This window comes from Pagrus major, chromosome 13 (genome assembly GCF_040436345.1).
Source record: "Pagrus major chromosome 13, Pma_NU_1.0".
NCBI classification, from domain to species: domain Eukaryota; kingdom Metazoa; phylum Chordata; class Actinopteri; order Spariformes; family Sparidae; genus Pagrus; species Pagrus major.
In genome coordinates this window covers 24,443,324-24,466,710 of record NC_133227.1, presented here as the reverse complement: position 1 = coordinate 24,466,710, position 23,387 = coordinate 24,443,324, and the positions used below count along the sequence as shown (strand labels likewise).

General features: G+C 39.2%; 1 protein-coding gene and 1 non-coding gene across 2 annotated transcripts in view; both read left to right on the top strand.

The window, feature by feature from the left end:
• The window catches only part of cadm1a (cell adhesion molecule 1a), a 399,976-nt gene that overhangs the window by 8,138 nt on the left and 368,451 nt on the right, over positions 1 to 23,387 (top strand). The gene's annotated exons all lie outside the window — the stretch shown is intronic.
• trnad-guc (transfer RNA aspartic acid (anticodon GUC)) lies at positions 6,717 to 6,788 on the top strand. Its single transcript has one exon. It is a non-coding gene; the product is annotated as a tRNA-Asp (tRNA).

Genomic DNA, 23,387 nt, shown 5'->3' with positions numbered 1-23,387 from the left:
TGACTGACATTGATATGTTGCTGACCAGGGTCCACTCTACAGAAAGCCCCTTCTGTCAACCTTTTGTTGATCATTTCAAAGGTGACAACAATCTTCAGGTCTTGTGTAATGCGCGCTAAATGCAATCAGGATGTTATCACTCCCTCCCTCCGACACTTCCCTCTTCCTCCTTTCACTTCTTTCATTCAGAGAGAAATGAGCTCTCTAACATTTTGAACCTTTCACTAAATAAAGTCAGGGCAGCTGTCGTCTTTGAGCAGGATTGACTTTTCCTTTTTTGAACAAAATGTTTGTTAGTCATCACTCGCTGCTTTTCTCTCCTGTCTGTGTGTGTTAGAGCACTGCCACGGCTCAACTGTCACCGTCAGAGCTGTGTAGTGATTGGCTGTGCTGCACTACGTCTTTTTATGAAAAAAATAAAAATAAAAACACGTGATTGGGCAAAACAGCAAATTCAAGACAGAGAGAGCCAGGGACTTAACTCAGTCGATCAAGCAATTGTATTTACTCAGGTTGAAATAATCAAATTCAGGCAACATCACACAACTCTCTGCCATCACTTCTTTCTTGTTTCAAGGGCTATTCCCTTTAGCCTGGTCTAAAACAACTGACACACATGACAAGTTGGATTGAGGTCAGGTGATTGGCCAGTCAAAAGCAATCCACTGTTCCAGACTTTCCAAAAAACTGCTATGTTCAGGATCATTGTCATGGTGCATTGTTATACAATTTTGGGAGCTAATATCTAAATGGGGCTACACGTCATACACGGTCAACCTAGTGTAAAGGTGGACACCCTTCAACACCCTTAAAGCTGCAAGCATTCATTGAATTCATTAATTCCCAAACCAAAACCTAGAATGGCTCTTGCTCACAGTGTTATCATGTTAAGTCGATAGTCTCAATAGTCTTGTTAGGCTCTCTTTGCCCTAAATCCATACATTTCATCATTTCCAATCCGACAGAAAAATGGAGCTGCTAATTTATTTGATGTTACTGTATTAATTATGCGTTCAGGGAAGATTATCATTAATCATTAGTTTGGATTTTTATGACCCCCGGAGCATGATTTCTTGTTATTTTGGTTGCCTTGGGGGTAACCTAGCTTTCGTCTTGTGTTGCTTGAGCCCAATTGATGTTCTATAGTCATACAGCGGAGCAGAGGGTTATATGGTGTCTGACATTATTTGCAACAGCTGGGTTCCATTTCATTTCTTGCCGTCTGACAATGTCCACACAAAGGTGCCGCATGGGCTTACTTTATTAAAACTTTAATATCATCTTATTAAGTCAGAATGGTAGGCTCAAATTGGCAAACCATTTCATCAGCCGGCTTTCAACTGGAAACACACATTCCAGAGTCTGCGATCCACCTTAAAAGAAAAGTGTTATCACTCAACATGAGATTTTTTATTCTCTCTCATGAAGAAACAATGAAAAAAAAAAAAAAAGCTGTGGCCTTTTATTATGAAGCACAAGGAGGAGCCCCGGCAACATGAGAGAGCTGCCTCAGGCAGGTGGATCTGCCCCGAGCCTCTGACACATGGAAGCAATCCTGACCAAACACTCACAACTGTGATAACACACAGAGACACACACACGCACACAGATATATGATCACAAGCAAAGAGGGAAAGGAAAATATGGTAACATGACAGGAATGAAAAAAATGTGACTTTATAGAAGAACTCAAACTAAGAAACACAAAATACCTGTCTGACTAAGAAGAAAGCTCATTTTCTTCATTCTAATATAAATATGATTATGGCTGCTGTTGTATCATTTGTACTCCAAAATCTTAAAAAAGGTAGAAATAAAGACACATTTAATTGCAACGCTTTCCTTACAGAATTCAACCCCTGTTCATTTTCCTACAGTATTAAACTGTATATATGCTAATGCATTGTTGTTGTTAACTTTCTTGCCTTAGATTCCCAATACTGGCCTTTATTAACATCAACAGCAGAGAAAATCAGGTCTTTATTTTGATGTATTCAGTATAATGCACACATTAACATGCACTACTGTTTTCATTCCCTTATTATTTCCACTTTGCTTTTTCAGATCTGTGTTAAGGTATTGCCAGTAAAACTCTACTCTTAGATGCGTCATATTAAAAGTCTGCTATCAGCTCAGTGGGTATAATCCCTCCTTATTTTGAGGGAGTTTAGTTTAATTGATTGTAGTTTAACAGCAATAAAAATGGCTAAGAGAGTGAAATTGGAAATAATAATTGAATGAAAACAGTGTTGCTGCCAACAAAAAACAAACTCAGAGCAGCACAGTGGTTAGTATGACATGTATCTGTTTTCGTACTGATGTAAATTTACTTATACTTCTAATATTGATTCAGTTAGTGATTCATTTTTTTAATTAATTAATTACCTAGTGTGCAGTTGCAGACCAGAGCAAATTTGACCAACAGCCTTGACTTCAATTTGCAGAGATATGATAGCAGAACGACAGCAATTTGGCATATTTGTTAAAAGGGAACCAGCAAATACTTAAAGCACTTCCATGGATAAATGACTAAAAACAACATAAATTGATAAAGATAAACTGACGAATCATATCAGCCATAGACTGCAGGGTTATGTGAAGGACACTGGCGGAGCCCTGATTATAGGAAAATGTGGAAGCTGCCCCAATACTTGCATGTGGTTGGCTAATCTAATCTGTAGTCCCAAGTGGACCATTGTCAGTCACAACGAGAAATGTTTTCCATTTGGGTTTTTGAATTTACAAAAGACAACAAGTGGCCTTTGATTGCTCTTTTCCTCCCAGTTTGAGGCCTTCATCATCTTGCTCTGCTGCAGAGTCACAGGGAGGCATCGCTCGCTGTAATTGGGCCCATTTTGCCTGCATTCATAGATACAATGCCGGGTTCAACAATGAATGAATAAGGAATCAATGCATATCATTTGTGCTTTCAACCAAATAAACAATACAGCTGGTGTTCCGCTGTAATCATCGGAGGGGAAATGAATGCCCTTCTGAATACAATACAGGTATGCATCAGCCATCACTGCACAGTAGGCTTGAGTGATCTGGGTTCTCCCATCTTTCATTATACATAACACTCCAGCTTGTATTACATTTCAGTGAATTTGCTCCTGATGAGACCCTTCAGGCTGTTACACTGTCTCCCATGGAAGTGGATCACTTCTCCCGACTGTGCTCAGTTCTCGTCCTTTGTCTCATCTATTGTAACTCTGTCTTGAATGATATTTTCTGCACTAATGCCAGACAACTGCTGCACAATAAGGCACCATCTCATTTTCTTTGTGTCCTAGTTGGATGATGCAGAGAAAAATCTCACCTGCTAAAGAACAATTGGGCCATCCATTGTGCAGAAATTGAGGATTGTGAGGCTGTGAAGTACCGCTTAATATCATTTAGTGTCACTATCTGATTCTCTTTTGTGTGGAAAAAGGACTTGTAGTAAGAGAAAAACAATACATTCCTGTATTCCACTAGTTGTTATTCAGACCAAACAACATAGTATGTCTCTTCACCAGAGACGAAGATTGAGCTATTGGAAATATAGCATAGTTTTGTGATTATTGTTCTACTCAAGCCTTTAATACCCACCTTTCGTTTGGCCAGTCAAAATGGTGTAAGTGCAGATTCCAGGGTAGAATAGTTGTGATTGTGAACGGGATAATTGACCCTGCTGTGCATTAGGGTTGGGCAATATCTACGGAAAATGGACAGTGAAGACAGTGAAATATGGTAATGGACGACAACAATGTCATAGTTTGCCGAACTTCCCACTGTATGTCCATATTTTAGCTGTGTTTGGCCTCGGAAGTTTGAAACAAAGTCAGCCAACTACCTGTACTGAGAAAACTAAGCTGAGAAACGCAAATCACCACAACACCATTGCCAAAAATGTACCAAGTGTCTTGGGCTCACCGAACTGCGCAGGTTTAATACAAAAATGATAAACAGAAATTGGAGCAGGTGAATTGAGCAGTAACAAATGGTTTTAATTTCCTCTCCCGCATGTCACAAACGCCAACAAACCCTGCCTTAAGGCAACTCTGAGGGGACGCAGTACTTTTTTACACGAGGGCCTTTTAAATCACGATTGTACGATGGTACAGGGCTTATTAGGCACTGACTGCCAGCCATTGGCAAACTTATCATAGAACTTTCACACAGTGTTAGCGTCCAGCGGATGTAACAGTGTGTAATTAAAGGTTCCTGTGTAAAGCAGAAAATAAATGAAAACACATTTTATGAGTAGTTCTGTTGCCTTTCTTGGTTTAACATTCCTCGGATCCTCCTGATCAAGTTGTCAGGTTCTGTTGCCTACCAATCTGAAAAACAGAGTTAAAGAGAAAATGGCAAGTTGGCATCAGAAATAGAGTCTTTTGACCGTTTAGTCTGTTCAACATTTAGAGCGGCAAGAATTGGCAGCAAACAACTCATTTATGGAGACAATAAAGAGGATGTTCAATGTGAACTCAGGGTTTACTGACTCACAAAGCACCTGTGCTGGAATGCCATGCCCGCTTGTGGTTTTCTATACACCGCAAGCCAAGGCTCTCTACAGTTTGGCCTTCTAAAGTCTTGTGTTTCTCAGGGGATAGTTGGCTGTGAACGAGTAGTTGAGTGTTTTTTATGACTTATAACCTGAACTTGCCGCCTGTCAGAGATAATATATAGAATATATGGATACTGCACCTACAGAACAATAAGTCGATTTTTGCATAAGAGGTAGGGAAAGATAGATACATCGGGTGCTTGATTGAATTGGGATCTGAGAATTTGGAGGTGACATCAATGTCTTGTTGCTCTCTGTTATGTTACAATATTTCAGCAAGCAGGACAAAAAATCAGCCTCTGATTTGACAGACTTTGAATCACAGTTTGCTGTGTATGTCTTATGCTCTTGCTTGAAGAAGCGATGCGGGAATATTTCTTTTGCAGTAAGTTTCTGAATATTTTAAATAAATGACTCTGTAATGAACAGCAAAAAACTCTTACAATTACATGCTGCATTTTTGGTGTTGTAGATTTTATTTTCTCCGACTGATAAAAGACCACAGAAAACCATCGATAGATGAAGTTATTCTATTTATTTTCTCCTCTGATATGATAGCAGAACACATTTAGTTAGTCTGTATCTGATATTTGTGATGAGCAAGTTTTTGTTGACCCACCCCACCCAACTTGCCTCCAACAAGCACTCAGGAAGGAAATCACATCCAGTGGGAGGTACAGATAACAATTTGTCTACCAAAGGGAGGAAGAGCAAAGTGCCTGACCACAATGCTCTCATCAAGCTTGAATGGATGGACAACACGTAGAACCCAGGCTTCCTTTACCAGGTCATGGCTTGCTTTTTGAGTTTTGTGAGAGCACAATTGTGTGTGGCCACTGTGAATTTTGCCTTAGGCCAGAACTTTATAACTAATGTTTCTACTTTAATTATCCACTAACAGTAGATGACACTAAATGCAGCGCAGCCAAAAGACACTTTGCTCTGTGTAGGAGGTGAAAGACTTTCTGTGAAGTGTAGGACATCGCCAGCTGAACTTGTAATAAATGAGGCAGACTGAGACAAGGTGTTGTAATTGCAACAGAAACATTATATTACATTATAAAGAAGGAAAAATGAAAGATTTATAGTACCTACTGATATATATTCTATATATATCGTATACATGTACTATATTTCTTATACTGTAAAATGTACATGAAATTTAATGTGAATGTTATGTTTTAAAATACTTTACCTGCTCTTTCAGCCTGAACATAATTGATTTAAGCACTAGAGCCAACATTAAATGAGCTAAAATGTTCTGTTTGAGGCAACCTCGTTATTTTTAGGGTTTACTGAAAGTTGTTTGAAACTCCATGGGAAGGGTATGTGTCTCCCACTGAAAATAGGAGTGAAAGAAAATGCTTGAACCCGGCCCATTTTCCAAAGCAGTTCCCGCTGCTTTGAAGTGTGTAGTATTTGTTGGGCTTCACTTGGCTGTCAGATTAATACCTTCTCGACTGAAAATGAAAATGGGTGAAGGAGCAGTTAATCCGCATAAGAATATTTTTTTGAGGATGAGAAGCTGCGAGTCTAGCAAACTGTCTGCGTATTGATTGGTTGTCTGGCATTTCAGAGTTGACCTGACATGCCAGGATCATCCAATTCCCTCTACATTACTGATTGCTGAACAGAATCTTGGCTTATCTTAACACATTCTTTTGAATTACTAGTTGACGGTGAAACAGTACCTGTCACATAGCAGTGCCTATAAAGTTGAATTGGATTCTGAATCTGTGCATTTTTAGGGGCCGCTGACCTTTGGAAGCTGTTTACCTCGACATGACTTGGCTGTTTTCAATTAATAATTGATCAGTGATTGAATTATGTTTACAGAGAAGGAGGTAAATGTTGTCAGCTTCACCTACCTGACGTGCTTTCCAAGTATAGTTATTTTTAGGATAACTGTTGTGACCAGACCTGATACACCAATAATATTAAGTAGTTATTAACGTTATGTCCATTTTGTCTCTCCTTAAAGGTATTAATAGTTTTACACTGTTTTATTAGGGGTAGAGAGGGTGAACCAAAATAGTAATCTTGTGGGCTGGACAGCTCAACAATAAGCTGAAATTTGCTTTAAAGCTCCTTAAAGCAGGGGGGATATGGTGGTAATCGCTGCAGGCTCATTAGTAAGTGCACCACCAGAGTGGCCGCCTCTAGCCGCTCCTCGTTAGTATAGTGGACAGTATCTCCGCCTGTCACGCGGAAGACCGGGGTTCGATTCCCCGACGGGGAGGTGAATTTTTAACTAATTTCCCTTCGGGGATTAATTAAGTTATCTATTTATCTATCTAAGAAGCACATTTACAATATGGGAAAATATCCAGCTACTCCACATGGCTTTTGTCTTACCTCTCAAATATTTTTGATTTTGTAATCAAGATTGACCACAAGCAGAAGAAACCGTGTCAGTTTACATACATTGACATCAGTAGTTCGTGATCTTAGCATTTTTAGTTGTCAGATTTGATATCTGAGACAATGCGCTCGCTTACCACCACCTACATAGCCACTTAGCACATTCCTGTCACTGTCAACTCTGACCTGTTGAGCAATACTAGCGGAGGATGGTGCTTGTCTCCATATACATTATATTACCTCCCACACCAGCGTGATTGGCCAATAATTGTAGCTTAGAAGGCTCTATTAATGCTTCTTGAAAGCCATATAATGGCATTATACCTCACAGAGGAGGTCATTTTTTTCATATATCAGATATAAGCGTCCGTTAAGTGAGTTAAGAATGTGCTCTTGTGCCAAGTTTATACTTAAAGTCTTACAGAGGCCAAAGTCCTAAGACCTCTTAGTGATTACAGCGGAGGCTGCACTCATCTGGCTTTACTTCTCGATCTGATTTGTCCACCATAAGTTGATAAACAATCAGGCTAATGTTAGCGGTTACCAGACTTGATACGTATGTACAATCCAGACACCAAACATCCATTGTACTCAAACTACCTACTGGGTACAACTAAAGCTTTTTCCGTTTAATTTGTAAACCTTCTTGCCTTGTCTTGTTCTTTGTGAGGAAATTTTTGAGTTGTCTGACAGTTGCTCCCTTTTTGATGTCATTGTCTTTTATGTACATTAACACTGCTGCCTTTATTCCTGTAGTTCCTGTGAAATCACACCTTTCAATGACAGTTTCATCACCCACCATGCCCATATAAGCAACCTACAAGTTACCTGTGATATTCTGTCAGTGCATCACCACATCTCCTTTTCCTCTCACTTCAACATGGTTACATGGCTAGCAGCTGTGGGGGTCGCTGAAAATTAAATCTACCCAGGAGTATCAGATCACTGCTACAATTCAGCTTGAAACAGATGGCTCAGTGCATCGAAGTTTGTTTTTTCCTTTTTTACATAGCATGAGTTTCCTACTCAGACTGATATGGATGGATGGATGGATGGACAAAGCGTGACTGTCTTTTGAGTGTTTGCATTATTTTTGATACAATATCATTTTTTAATCAACTGTCATAAAATACATAAATTAATTAAAGCCTATTTGAGAAGCTAGAACCATCAAATGTTTGGTAAAATATTATTCGGCTCAATCCATCATCAAAATGTATATATTTTTATTATTTATTTTAAATTACTTTTTTAAAATCAACAATTTAACCATTCATAACAGATATATTATATTAATGTGTATTGCCAATGTCCCTAAACTGTATTTGTTGACGTCAACAAGTGTTTGCAACAAGCACATTTACGTAGAAGCAGCTGTAATATGTAAGGAAAATATGTGATTGCTGATGTCCAGTGCACCAGAGATGTGGACAATGTTACAGCATAATTACAATCCAGTCAAGGTTAGTTGTTACTCCAAATGGAAATCTGTTTATCAGGGCTGAATGGTTAAATTGGTAATCAATTGGTGATTTGTTTTCTGTTCTTCTCTTTTTAATTTGGTAAACTATTCTGTGGCCGGTCAATAATAACTTAAAAAAAAAAAAAGGAGCACAGTGTGAAGGAGCACATCAGACAGTAAAAATCAATTCATTGCGTCCTCTGTCACCCACAGATGGTGCCACTTCAATCTCCTTCCTATTTTGTCACGCTAATGTGCTGAAAGATGACAAGGGTGGGTCATCTCAGCGCAAAAATAGCAAAGGCTGCGTTTGACGGCCGTGTCAGTCTGCCTTCTATTTTGTCACAGTAATGCTTTGAGAAATGACAACTGTGGGTCATTTCAGAGGAAAAATGGCAAAGGTAGTAGACTGTGACTGCAGGTCTGGGACTGCTAAATTTTCTAGATTTCATCTCCTACTATCCACTATGATACTGCTCTAAAGCCTGAGCATTTTATATACGACTGTAACATATTGCCTATTAATCATATGGGGGTCACATTAATAATTTGTGAGCTCTCTTCTTAAGTCCTAAAATGCTAAGTACCATCTGGGCATTCATGCAATAAGAGGCAGATTAAATTTTGGTGTGAAAAGTGAACATGTGTTCTTGAAAACTAAATATGATTCTTTCTTGTAAGCAAATTTTGCATGTTCATTTTGGACTATACATGCACAAAACATTATAATGGATCAATGGCCTGTAAGTGTAAGATGTATAATAGAGGTCTGTAAAATAAATTAAACACTCACCGTTGGTGTCCTACTGATTCTGCTGAAATTTCATATTCCAGAAGTTTTGTTCTCATGACATTGAGTTTAAGGACAGTGATTCATTAGTAAGCATTACCGAACCAAGCCAAGAAATTTTGCCTTTGAGTGCATGGTTGTTTTAATTAAATATCAAAATGACTACAATTAATCAGCAGACAACAGGCTTATTGAGTCCTTGATTTAAAGCCCTCACCTACTCTACCCCTCACTTATTAAAGATGGCTGCAAAAGAGCATTAATTGAAACTAAGATTGAGTAACAGAGCCTATGATAGCCAGGATGTTTCCCCACCTTTGCCCAGTGCATGATGGGATAGGCTGTACTAACACTCACCTCCAGATAGCTGTGTTTGGTCTTAAACATCTCTTGTATTTTTCCAGTGTAAATACCTTTCTCTTTGCTTTTCTGAGAGTGTCTGAGTGCGGCAGCATTGAACCCTCAGCATTTTTTGGCACTGGCTCAATTTTGCTTGTAGCAAATTCTGTCAGAAATGTCTTGTTATTAAAACTTGGCATTCACTGTCTGGTGAGATTAAATGTCTGGTTTTAGTATTCTCATTGAAATCCGCATTTTCCGCATTTTCTCTAATGCTGCTTGTGTTAATACACTTTTACCAACATCGGCTCCTTTTGTTAAAGCAACAACTTTCTGGAGAAAGACAGTTGATTGTTGAGTCTCATCCCCAGATTGTCAAAAAAACAATGCTTTGGGTTGGTAGCTCGGGTTGGATGCAAACCCAAACAGCAGTATTTGACGACCTGGGGACGATTCAACAATCAACTATCTTCCTCCTTGAAGCTACGTTTTATTGCTTTCAATAAATAAAAAACAAACAAAAGAACATGTTTGTATTTCTCTAAGTTTTTGTATACCAACTGAAGAACTAGTATTTTAATGGGTAAGCCAGCCCTTGACTGAAGCTGAGTTTTGCCATTCTCAACTGTCTAGATATTTTTTTGTTTCCTTGATTTGACACATAGCTCTTTCCCAAAATGACTGTTCTAATCAAATTCTCCCTTGGACTCCAAAAACTCTTCACTTGGCCCTGACCTTTGTATTTATATCTGCCCCATGTTTCTGCTAGAAATACAAGCAGCATTAGGCATTTATGAACGCCTATTTAATTTATTTTGTCAGCTCTCATGGCCTGGGCACGGATGGGCTGGGTAGCGTCATTGCCCCCCTGGTGATTGTGTCTGTAATTAAGGCCTGTTATCCTGAAAAGACTTTACGAATCTATAAAGAAAGAAATTCAGAGAATGAAAAAAGTTTGTTGCAATGGTTTTGATTGGTTGTTAAAGCTCACTGTTCGCATTAGTCAAATGGAGAATCCTGTCGAGCCGCACAGATTGAAGCTGCTGGGGCAAGAACCAGTGTTTTGCAAAAGCTGACACAGCCACTTCCTATATGAGTTTGAGTTTGTGCCAGAGAGTAATTTACCATGGCTTAGAGACTGACAATGTGTTTCCCACTGAAATTAATGAGCAGTTGGAACAATTGGACTTTGTTTAATGGAAGTTTAGCTTGAATGAAAAACTTGGAGAGTTTAGGACTTTAGTTTTGTCACTGCAGTTTATGTAGGAAATTAATGCTGACCTTTATGGGAAGGGCTGAACTTTTAAAGATGCTGATTTAGGTAGATGGGTAGGTTCCCACTGTCTACTTACCCACAGTAATAGTCACTGTATCATAAGCCATCTTTAGAAGGAGAGTCTTGGAGTATATGTGGGTGCTGTTTGGCCTTTCTGTTGTTTAGAACATGTTAGAAGTTGTATAATGTTGGTTTTAAAAGGCTTGTTTTATGTAAACGGTCAGTATTCGACTTAATCACTCTGTAAATGTATGAATTCTTAGCCAGGCTATTATTGGAACCATGACCCTTAATTGTGTGGAAAACTGGTGAGATGGAGTGATTGCTTTCACAGCAGTCAAATCTGGTTCATATTTTCACATTAGCTGTGTGGTCATTGTGCTCTCGATACCTGTCCGTTCTTCAGAAAAGCAGTCAGTTTACAAAAACTACACAGTGCAATAGATACATATATATATAAATATATATGAAATATAATGAATTAAAATAAAAACAACCATTCCAACCTACAAAGAAGAATTCAGAATGATCAATTTCTCCTGCTTCTAAAGAAAACATCAATGACAATTAAATACTAATTGAATTAATTTATCAAGTAAAAATTAAAAATTCTCTCCTCAGTGATTCACACCTGGTGTTTTGATGGATGAAATTTAAGGAATTAAACATGTTTGTTATTTGACTGCAATTTGTAATCATTTTTTTGCTTTTTATAGACTTCAAAATATTTAAATAAATCAGTATTGAAAAACTAAGGAGATGAACACTGGTGTATTTAAATCTGCAAAGAAGTAGTGAGAAAATGTTGTTTTCGAGCAAGTATTTCTGATATATTAAGTTTTCAAAAGTTGTATTATTTCATGGTAATAGTACACATATAATTCTTTAGACTCTCGTAGTACATAACTGTTGGTTGTACTTGGCTGTAGTCAATATATCTCTTCTTGCCCCCCACCCCACCCACTACCCCCACCCCCAGCCCAGCCCAGCTCAGCCCAGCTCAGCCCCCCATTGCAGGCTTCCTCTGAAGTTTTGTCTTATTAAGGTTCCTGCATGTATGGCAGCACAATCAGGCCCCCCATCAGAAACAAGGGGATTATGGTGCACCCAGGCTAGTCTTTGAGAATAATCAGTCAGGCCTGTGGAGAGGCAGCCTGGTAATTTTCCCTACTTGCACCGCCATCAGTGTAGCATCACCATGTTCCTGCATGGAATAAATAGAGCATCAGTCAGCCTCAGCTCCTCATGCTGTTTTCACTACCTGCCTGTGTGTGCATGCGTATGCATAACCTGAAGCCATCAGCGAGGGCAAGGGTAGTCATGGTGGCTGTAACTTTACGGTACAGTATATCACACCTCAGTCCACTGTTTGTTAGTGCATCTGTATTAACCATAACCTTAAAACCTTGACTTTTAGCCTCGTGCTTTTGATTAATATTGAATCAGATAATGAAAAATCAACACAACCCCATACCTGAATATGGTTGAATAGGTCGATTACCATTGACTCCCAAAACAACATATATCATTGCCCAAAAATGACTCCACCACTGCAGCATACCAGCGACAGGTGTAACAAACCTTTGTTCAGGTTCAGGCAACTACTTGGTTAGGTTTAGGTGCTAAAACTACTTGGTTAGGTTTAGGAAACGACAATTGTTTGGCTCAAATAAGTGCTTATGTAACTCAAGTTATGTATGCATATTTAACTTTAATAACATTGTGTAGGTGACACAGGTTAACTATGTCACTACTGTATTGGTTAAATGTAAGCTGCTTGCACAGACGGCCTCGGCCTAAATGGTTGTTTTTCTGATGAGGACGGGCTGTGCAAAAGGGTTGTTAGTCTGCCAATCCCACTGAGAATCAACACTCTAGCTTTTAGCAGGTTTCAGTTCATTGTTTTTGTTTGCCAGTCCACATGCTTGAGTCCCAAGAGACAATTTGCTTAAAGGAGCACAGTGTAACAGAAAAATGGAAAACCAGGCATGTACATTTAGGGTAAAGGTGCTTACCCAATGGTCCTAACCTTTTCAGTATTCATAGTTATATAACACAGCTCATGCAATTTGCTGTGCAAAAATTACATCATGCTTGAAGCTAAAGCTTACACCTTAGCCAGTCTTAGAAACCCCTCTGTGCTTTTTAAGTTGCCTCTGTATTTTCAAATGCAGGACCGACAGCCAGCCAACAGTCGGCACATTTAAAGAAAGATCAGACATAGATTTGCTGTGATCTGACCTTTTTTAATCTCCACAAACAGCCGCAAGAACTCCTGACCTCATCTGAACTGCACATTGTATGAACATTGTATTAATGCATTAGAGTCTATATGATATTATGGAAGGACAGCCAGAAATTTAGTATCCCACTGCTTCCATATTTGGATGCTTTGAACAGCTTTAGATAACATATTCTGGCTCGTGTGTGACTTGGATTAGGCTGGCTCCTCCACTCCCCAGGTTGAAATTAATCTATTACTAATAAGCTCTGTACTGTTGCCAACTGATGAACTATTTTAAGGTCTGTTGGATTGTGCAGTGTGTCACTGCAATAATTCACTACATCAGTTAAAATGTAATTGTTCATTAAATATGAATTCACATCTTATTGGTTAATATTTCACAACCAAAAGCCAAAACGAGGGTTGCTTAAAATTTGTAAATTATTTGGTGGGCTCATTAAGCTGCTTCACATACACTGTTCCAGCTATGCTATATTAGACACAATACATACTCTATATGAACATAGTTGATCATGACATTGCAGCACCACAGGCACTAACAGCTTCCACTCTTCTGGAAGGGCTTTCCATAATATTTTGGATCTGGATGCAGGTTTGCTCCCCTTCAGCCAAGACCATTAGAGAGATTGGCCACTGATGTCGGCCGATAAGGCCCGGGAAGCAGTCAGTGTTCCAGTTCCTTCCCACAGGTGCTGGTTAGGGCTGAAGCACACTGTTGTCTAAAATATCATTGTGTGCTGTAGCCTTAAAATTTCCCTTCATTGGAACTAAGGGGCCTACCACACCATGGTAAACACCCTCACAAAAACACAAAACTATGTGGACAGGTGTTCCCATTCTTTTGGCCACACAGTATAGAAGGCAGTTGACAAAATTGGCTGAACTTAAATTGTTATGATCCAAACTGTACTGGACATTTTTTTATTTAGTTGAAAGCATAATTAGCTTTGCTGCTATGTATTGCTGGCTACTTTTTTTCAGCAATGCCCTCTTTGAGATGAGTAACACTGCAGAGTGTAAATAAACCATTGCCATGATACTTGTTATGAATGCACCCATAAAAAAAGGATTGAAAATAGTCTGTTGTGACCTACACTGATGCCAAACAAAGCTGACCTTTTCTCCCAGTCACATACAATTGCTCACACTTCCCCAAGCAGCAAACTAAACCTTATGGTTGCCTCCCTGCACTTAGCCTTCATCAAATATTAATCACTTCCAAGACATTGTGGCTTCGTTCACACTATGGTAAACTTATCCCAGCTGACAGAAATATGGCCCGAGCGGTGATGCTTAGCACTTGCTAATTTATTTTTTTCCCTCCCTCTCTACCCAAATGGAGCGCTGTGTACACATTCATTAGCATGATGCTGCTTGCTCTCTCTCACATCTACCGTCTGCTTTCAGTATGTTGCTTATGATCCCATTAGAAGACATTAACTCAATCTTGTCATTTAATGGAAGTAAGGTCTTTATGAGATCAGAGAATAGGTGAATATGTGTTACCCAAATGTCTGAAAAGGTGGTAAAAATGGAATAAACCACATGTTGCAAAGTCGCTTTGTGTTTTGCCAGAGAGGAAATTCTGTGTTCTGTGATAACCCTGCTTGAATGCACAAAGTTTTGGGATGGATGATTCCTTGTGAAAGAGAATAACTTTTTACTCTCTGTCGTTTGGCCTATATTTATAGTGAAACTCTCTAAATCCCTCCGATGAAATCTACATGATACTGGGTGAAGATGGACCATTCTCTGTGTGTTCAAAACTATTTGATGGGAACTTGAAGCAGCCTCCTAAACCCCTACTGCGGCAGGCCCTGTATTTGATATCGAACACGTTTCACATTACAGACTATCAAAGCAGCAGCTAATAGATTTCTCTGACATAGTTGTATTTTTGTGCTCAGCGCTAGGCCTCGGCTCAGGCAGGATACAGTGTCTCCAAAGAGCAGGCAGAGCACCACACCGTTTCAAGAGATTAGAGGTTGGTCAGCTAGAGGAACCAAATCGATACATCCTCTCAGGGAAAGGATTGACCATGCATTGATCCAGACCTAACAGGGGCTGGAGATGCACCAGACCACTAGAAGTAGAGGTGTGATGATAACAGTATACCCACCACCACACAGCTTGATTTCTGAATCACAGAAACCAAGGTGGCATTTATGTGCTCATCAAAACAGTCATTAGGTGAGGTGTTGAGCAAAATTACTGCCTTGGAAAGCTTGGAAAAGGAGAACAAAGCACAGCAATGTCCTGAGAGTTTGTACCTCCTACTGGCTTTAGTAAATGTGGGAAATCAGTGGGCATGAATATCCAGATTTTTGTTAATATTACCGAAATGAGTGAGTCACAGGTTCACAGCTTAATCGTGATTTTTTAATACATCAATAACAGCTGTCTGGGAACATTTGGAACGCTAAATACCAGATTTTAAAAGAGCCTTACTGTTGAGACCAACAATACTTGAACATTTAAGGCTGCAACTAAAGATTCTCGATTAATCCATCAATTATTTTCTTGATTAATCAAGCAGTTCTTTAGCCTATAAAATGGCAGAAGATGGTGAAAAATATTGATCGGTGTCTCCCAGAGCCCAAGAAGATGTCTTAAAATGTGTTTTTTTTTACAGAAACCACAAAAATATTAACATTTAAGAAGCTTGAAACAGATATCTTTTCCTTTTTTCTGTACTCATTAATTGATAATAAAAAAATTGTAGGTGATCAATTCAATAGTTGGCAACTAATCGATTAAGTCCACAAAAAAAAAAAAATTCTGAAACATCAGACTGACAGTAAAGCTGGTATTTATCTTATTGTTCCAGAGGGAAACGCGGAGCAGCGGAGTGATGAGTGTGACATGACTTAATTGTTTTACTGATGGAATTATTGCTGTGGAAATGTATTTCCTAAATGTATCATGTCGACAGATAAATATGGAGGAAGATATGAGTTTTCATTAACAACAAAAAAAAGCAGCAAATGCAAATAGGAGCTAATCAGAAAATAGGGCGTCTTATTAAAATCTGACAAAATATACTTGAAAATTTGAAATTAAAGATTGGCGTAGCCTACAAGCCTGCATACAATCTATAAATATATAAAATGTATAATAAATGAAGAGGGAGAGTAAATGGGATGTTCAGCCTTTTTTTTTTCTGTACGTTGATCACATTTCAATTTTCTCCTGCCTACAACTTCCTGTAAGCAAATGTTCAGGCAACGTTTTGTCAAATATAGTTGTTGGGTGGGCCTGCTTTGTGAGAAGCAACAATGTTCGTCTCTGAAAGCAGAGACACAAAGCGTGTGGGATGTGAATGTGAAGCGAGAACATCTCCAAATCTCCAAGGAAACAAAAAAAGCCCAACAAAACTGTGGATGTGGTTTCGTTCTAAAAAGTCGAACAAGCACAGAACTGATATCTTAAAAGCTTTGCTGTGTGACTTTTAATGCAAGCTAACTATTCACCTGAAGACGGAACCTGCACTTGAGTTGTTTCTTTCGTTTGTTCAGTTTTGTCAAAAAAACATGCTTGAGTGTTCCTGTGTGTTGTCAAAACTGAACTGCTAAAACAATGCAAGAGGCAGAGACCCACACAGTGTCTTGTCCAGAATCCCAAAGATTTCACATTATTGAATTCAGGCATTACTGCACATGATGTCATAAGCTTCAGTCCTTTACTACAAAGGTAGCTAGTAGCTTCTGCAGCCCATGAAGTAGTCACTTTGTCACTGAGCTTACAGAAAGGTCACTCATATTAATTTCACGGCTCAGTATTTCTAGGAATTATGTTCAGATTGAACAATGCAGCATCTTCTGATATTCATTTGTTTTGAAAACATTGGCAGTGAATGTTGTAGTCATTGGACATAATCCAATATCCATGTCCTTGCCTTGAATTTTGCTGTGTCACTATCTGATGTGACTGGGCATAAAGAAGAGCTGCTTCCTTGTGGTATCTCAGTTTGGTTTATCTAGATTCCTGCAGGTCAAATTACTCTAAATGTTTGTGTTTCTTACCCCAGCACACTGTAGTAGCAAAATGTATCATTACCCTTCAGTTCACATATTATCATTACCTTTATACCTTACATATCAATACTCCTTTGAATGTGTGTGAGTTATGCTCTGACCTGAGCATGAACTTGCGTAAGTTACAATCTGACATGGGAACTGTGTGGGCACAGAATAAACATTCTGTTCTCAGGACACTTATCAGTTCAGCGTAGGTACTGAGGTATTTTCAAGGCCATCTCATCTTCCACTCTGAACCTCCCTTTTGTCATATTACTATAGTATTCTATAAACTATCACTTTCTCTGTGTAGGGCGCTGACCTTTCAGATGAAATACATTATTTTTTTTATTCTCTATTTTTCTATTAAATGATCCAAAAGAAAATCTTTTGTTGATCCACCTTTTATTTGTTCACTTCTCTACAAGGAGAAATAATAATATCCACCACACACACCATCAGATGTAACCGGCCTTCAAAATGACATCAACACTTATAATGTGTCCAATGTGTATTTGGATCTTTTTATATTCAATTGTGTTCATGTATTCCTCTTTCCTCTGCTCATTTTCAAGATGATTTCCTTTGCCGATGGCTGAAGCTGTGAAAGTAATTGTGCGTTTTATGTGTGTGCTAGTCACTGTAAAGTGCATCTCCTTTAATCTTAAAGGTGACCCTGAAATTTGCAAGCTTTCATGTTTGGTGCAGTATATTGCTCATCAGAGAGAACTCATGTTGCAGCCGGTGTTTGCTGTATAGTTTCACAACAGTTCAGCAAGCAAGTCAAATTTGCATGACTGAGGTGTTGTTTGTTTTGACACATATTTGTCTCTTAAAATGAAATGCTTTAAATATGCTCATTCATATGAGTTGCAGTTGGTGCAGCATCTTGTTTTCCACCACATTGTCTTTCCTCTCGCTTTTCCGAGGCAATAAACCTGCTCTTATTGGCTGTCTTTCTCAGGAGTGTAATCTCACCAAAGTTGAGCAGCATTTAATTGCTATTCGTATGCTCCTGTTATCTTCCATAGGAAGGAAGAATTTAAAATGCCTGACAGACAAAATTAGGGTTCTGTTATGTGGAAATTTATCCTGTAGTATAGCTGCTGCCCTCATAATTAGCCCTGCCAATGACAACTGCAGGCTTATTGCAAAACAAAGCCAAAGGCCTGATGCCGATGTGTGATGTGGATTGGATTGTTTTGGTCTGACACTTACCTATTCTCTTTGCCACCTGCATTATTACTGAGACTTTGAAAGCTGACCTTGTCCACTGGTTCAAACACTGAAGACAGCGGTTCATTGAATCCAGCTCAATAGTTCTTCTATTGCCTGTCTCTGCCTGTTTAACAGAACCAATTAAACTGTTAATTCTGGCTGCAGTTCTGATCCACTGATAATGACCGGAGAAGAATGGAAAGCATGTGTCTAATTTTTTTCCAGGCGAGTCACAGGTACAAGTCAAGGGCCCAGGCTTTTTCTAGCTTTGAGGGGTTTCTCATTCGGTGAGACAAATCAGACCTCAGAGCTTTGACGGGACCCTTTCTCATCCCCCTGGCTTTGTCAAGACTTGTTCATTTCAGTCTATTCAGGTGGGCCACATTGTGTGCTGTCTTTCTGCCCATGCATTTCATTTGCCCAGGCCTTTGTTTTGAATTCTGCTTGAGATGAACCGGAGGCACTGAGTCAGAGCTAAGGCAGGGATTAGGACCACTTGTTTCACGCTTTCTTGGAGGTGGGCTAACTTTGAAAATGTCAAGGAGGGGTGAGGTGATACAACTCTATTTGAATACAAAGGCAGGCACATCACAGTGATGATGTGCTTGGACTGTAGTCATCAAGTAGATGTGTGATTGACTACTTGACTACTGCAATTTAAGCTACATAGCCAAAAGTTTTAGGACACTCAAACAGTTAAACTGATAACTGATGTTCATGATGGGCTTGAGGTCAGGGCTCTGTGCAGGCCAGTCTCTTCCACACCAAACCAGGAAAACCATTTATTTTTGGACTTGGCAAGGGAGGTACAAGTATGTTGAAACAGGAAAGGGTCCTCTGATTATCAGCTTGGCCAGTTATTGTGGCCGATAATAAGCCATTTTTTCCAATTATTGGTGTGTTTTTGTGTCCGACAGCTGATGAAACAAATTCATTCAGAAATGAAATACTTTTGCATTTCTCTGTCTGTAGTCACCGCTCTGTGGTCTCACTCAATGTCCTGGCCACAAGATTATCTGATCGGTCACACGTCACAATTAATCAACACTGAGTAATCTGAATCTGCAAAGTAACTAAAGTTAGAAAAAAAAGTGTTTGAGTGGGAATGGAGATACTGATCTACCTCAAAAATGTATTTAAGTACAGTACTTGAGTAGATTGTGGTTAGTTACGTTCCATCACTGATTATTCTAAATTTTGACACAGCGTTTTATTTTTACTGCAAAAGTATTTTGGTTCCAAATGTGAGTAATCGGCCTACTTGAAAACTAATAATTACTATCGGTCCTCAACAAAATGACTGTTTTTTGAGAAATTCCCAGAATAATAAAAACCAACATAATTTGTAAAAAAAATAAAATTGTAAGACAAACAAAACAAAAAAAACATTGGACTTTTTTTTCTTCCATTTTTCCTTGAAAGAGGAATAAATTTAACTGTCAGACGCTGTGTGTTCCAAAAAAGGCTCATCTGTTGTAATTCTGAGTAAATATTCCATTCAATTTCACATTCATTCAGCACGTTGCATCTGCATCACCTTTTGTTTCCTTATTATCCCATTCTTTCCAGCACAAAAAAAGAAATCCAAACACCAAATCAAAATAAAAGCCGAAAACTCTCATTTGCTAATCAAACTTGGGACAAGGGGTAATTAATTCTTTGGAATCAGTCAATTAATTTGCATAATAAGAGGTACCATAATTATGACTTCTGCTACTCAAGCCCAAAATTGTAATTAGAGATTTAGTCTGCATTACAGCAGAAAAGCCTGTTTTTCGGGAGCTGGTTCAGAGAGGAGATTGAGCATCCGTAGCTCTGGGATGGAAACGCTGGCAGAGCTGCATCAGAATAAAAGCCTTTCCTCCACAGCTCTCCTTTTGCTCGGCCCTGAGGGAAAGTGCTGGGAGGACTGATCTTCTAATCTGTAAAGAACCAAGACCTCAGCTTTCAGGGGCCCCAGTCTCTCTCAAGTCAACCAGGGCCTCTGTTCCTTGTCTTTTTCTCCCCAGCTTATTTTTCCCATTTCCACTTGCAAGGAAATCCATAATTTTTACAGTCCGCACTGCTGCCACGAAAAAAGCAGGGGTGGAGCTGGAAGATGAAGGGTTGCATTAGTGCGGTGATATTAGCTCTCTGCTGCCTGCTCACTCAGCTGTGGGGCCTTGACAGAGGAGAAAAAAATGAAAAGAAGGCAATGCAAAACATAAAATAGAATAAGGGAGGAAATGTCACTGGGTGTTGTGAGATGACTCAGATCGATGGCAGCTAATCATCCACTTTACTTTGCTCCATAAGGTCAATTAAAAGACTCCAGTCATTTGGTGGATATATGGTGCTGGGCCACCAAAGCAAACAGGCAGAACTTTCTTTGTTATCACTTTCTTTAGCATTAAGGCAATCTTAGCTTTATTCATGCAGTGTGAGGCTCTGCAGCTGGCTTTGGTTTTTACATCCCGTCCTTTTGCATATATGCAAGAAAATCAGGTCTGTGCAATAAATCAGAATTTAAGTATCAGGAGGCTTGAACACAGCCAGTAATTGAATTTCCAATGAGGTGGTAATGTGATTAAATATCATAAAAACTTTACGTTGGGTGGTTCATTTTATATGTCTACTAACATATCACCCTTGCTGTCATGCTGCCTGGGTCAGCACTTACACATCATGTTTAACTACGGAGCATCTATTCACAACATTACAAAGCAACTGTCGAGCGGTTTTAACCAGGCTTAGCTGTCTCTCTAGTCGTATTTCTCTTGGTCTTTTAGTTTGTACTTTCTCTCCTACTGTGACAAAGTTGTGATGCATCCTAATTAGATCATTTACTCCTCGTAGCAGAGGGGGTCCCAAGCTGTTGTTTTGCAAGTACAAAAGGTCTCAAGGGTTCAAGTCCCAAGTCAAGACAGGAGATTCCCATCTGGGTTTTGAGTCCCAACCGCTCATAATGTGTTCTTCACCAAATGTAATGCCATTTTAAAAACACCATAGTAACACTGTTTACTACTTTAAGGTGTTATTGCTAACATTCATCCTTCCACTGAATTTACAACAACGCTTTTGTTCGAATCATCAGTGGTTGCCGGTTTGTTTGCACCACCTAACGGCAGTAACACTAGCTAGCCAACATTAACATGGCTAACACTAGCCAACGTTAATGTTGGTAATGTTAGCTCCCTAATGTTAACATTGCTACATTGCAACATTAGGTCAGCACAGCATGCTGGGCGCATTCTGTAAAACTCCGCCATTTGTCCCCTACAAACTGGCAGATACCACGTGATACCAACGGCGTTATACTATTTTTTCACAAACTTTGTTAGAAGCTGGAACCAAACGTCAGAATTCTTACATAGAGAGCAACAAAAATGTTTAAAATTATTAATTCTCGATGATAATAATGTTTTGAAGGAAACTAGATACTTTTATTCTGCACCTTTCTACAAGCTCTGTAGATGTATTATTTTTTTTAAAGGATTTGTCTTCATAAAAATGTAGCCTGGTCTTTATATTTGATGGAATTTTGGAGTTTCCTGCCCTGCTCCGCTGCAGGACCAAAGCTGCTCTGTTATCCTGTGTGAGAGCAACAACAGCTTTCTGCACCTGAATTCTGATTGGCTGGTGGGCTTACATTTAAAATCTCGCTGCACTGGACATAATGCGTGTTTCCAGTTAGTCTGACAGATTGTGTGTGAATGGGCCGCTGGGGATCAGCTGCTGTTCTTTAACTCTCTGTTAAAGTGTACACATGCATGGAGGTACACATAAGACCTCCATGCAAACTAAAGATGGGAGTACAAGTGAATGATTTCCAACTTTCTTTTGCCTTTCTACCAATCATTAATATCATTTAAAGTGCATTTTTGAATCTGCTGTAAATCTTTTGTCTTCCAGTTGATTTGGACTTCCTTTAGCTGTGCTCATAACTCTACTGTGTAACAGGGATTTGATTTTGTTTCCAAGTATGTAACTATGATGTTAACCTAATATGGCGATGTCATAAATAGGGCAAATTCCTTTCCACCACCCCAAGAACGTTCATGAAGCCAACATGGCACTACATTGAACGAAAGCTGTTGGTGACAGTAGCTGCGGGCCAAGGGCTGTCGCTCCCTGCCAGGGTGGAAGGCGTTGAGCTGAATATGGCGCAGACTTCCTCTCATAGAGTATTAACCGAATGGTGGGAACAGCTGGAGTTACATAACAGTTCCTCTGCATTTAGTCTGCTCAGAGGGAGAAAAGCTGTGGGTGAGGGCGAACACAGAGATGCCATTTTTCAACTGTGTGTCTGTGCGCCTGCTATATGTCTAAGTGTGTCCATTACAGGGGGAAAAAAGAAAGCGTGCTGCTTGGAGATGCTGTGATAGTGTGCCAATGTTTATGTCAGCGTGCCTCTCTGTGTGTGTGTTGTTTAGTCTGTTATGTGCAGTAGCTCGCTTCAGCGCTCTCCGGGACTGATGGGAACCTGCACTAATTCAAGCATGCACCCTCTCTGAGCAGCCACCCCCACCCTTTCATGCCCAGTTTGCATCCTGCTCTTACATGGTCACAAACAGGGATGCAGGCCCGACTTGGCAAACCAGGGAACCATACAGTCCCAGAGATTAGACCAGTGAGGAATTTCTGACATTGATACATATTATTCAGATCTTAATTTTCCTATATTTGATTTGTTGCCAATAGTATTGGCAGTTCTTCAATCGAGCACCAGCACATTAGTTTTTCCCCTGGTGTATACTGTTGCATACTGCTTACCGCCGCATTCTATTGTGTCATCAAGATCACTCAGTTTCCTGCCTTTTTTTTAAAGATTTTATTTGACACTGATTTAAGAAAACAGGCATAACAATTACTCAATTCAATCTCTACATTAGCCAGTGCCTACATTGTTTTTTTGTGTGATGTGTTTTCTTGGAGTGTCTTCAAATGCTTCATATCCCTAAAATCTGTACAACCTAAGCTAAATGGTTATGTTAGTAAATAAACAATAATAAATCAGAAAATATCGAAAATGTGTCATAAACTTAAAAAATATATGTAAAAATAATGTAGAAATATGAGCAATGGTTTTCTTAAAACTCCACAATGTCTTGATCTATGTACATATTTTAGATTTGGAGATATACAAATTGTT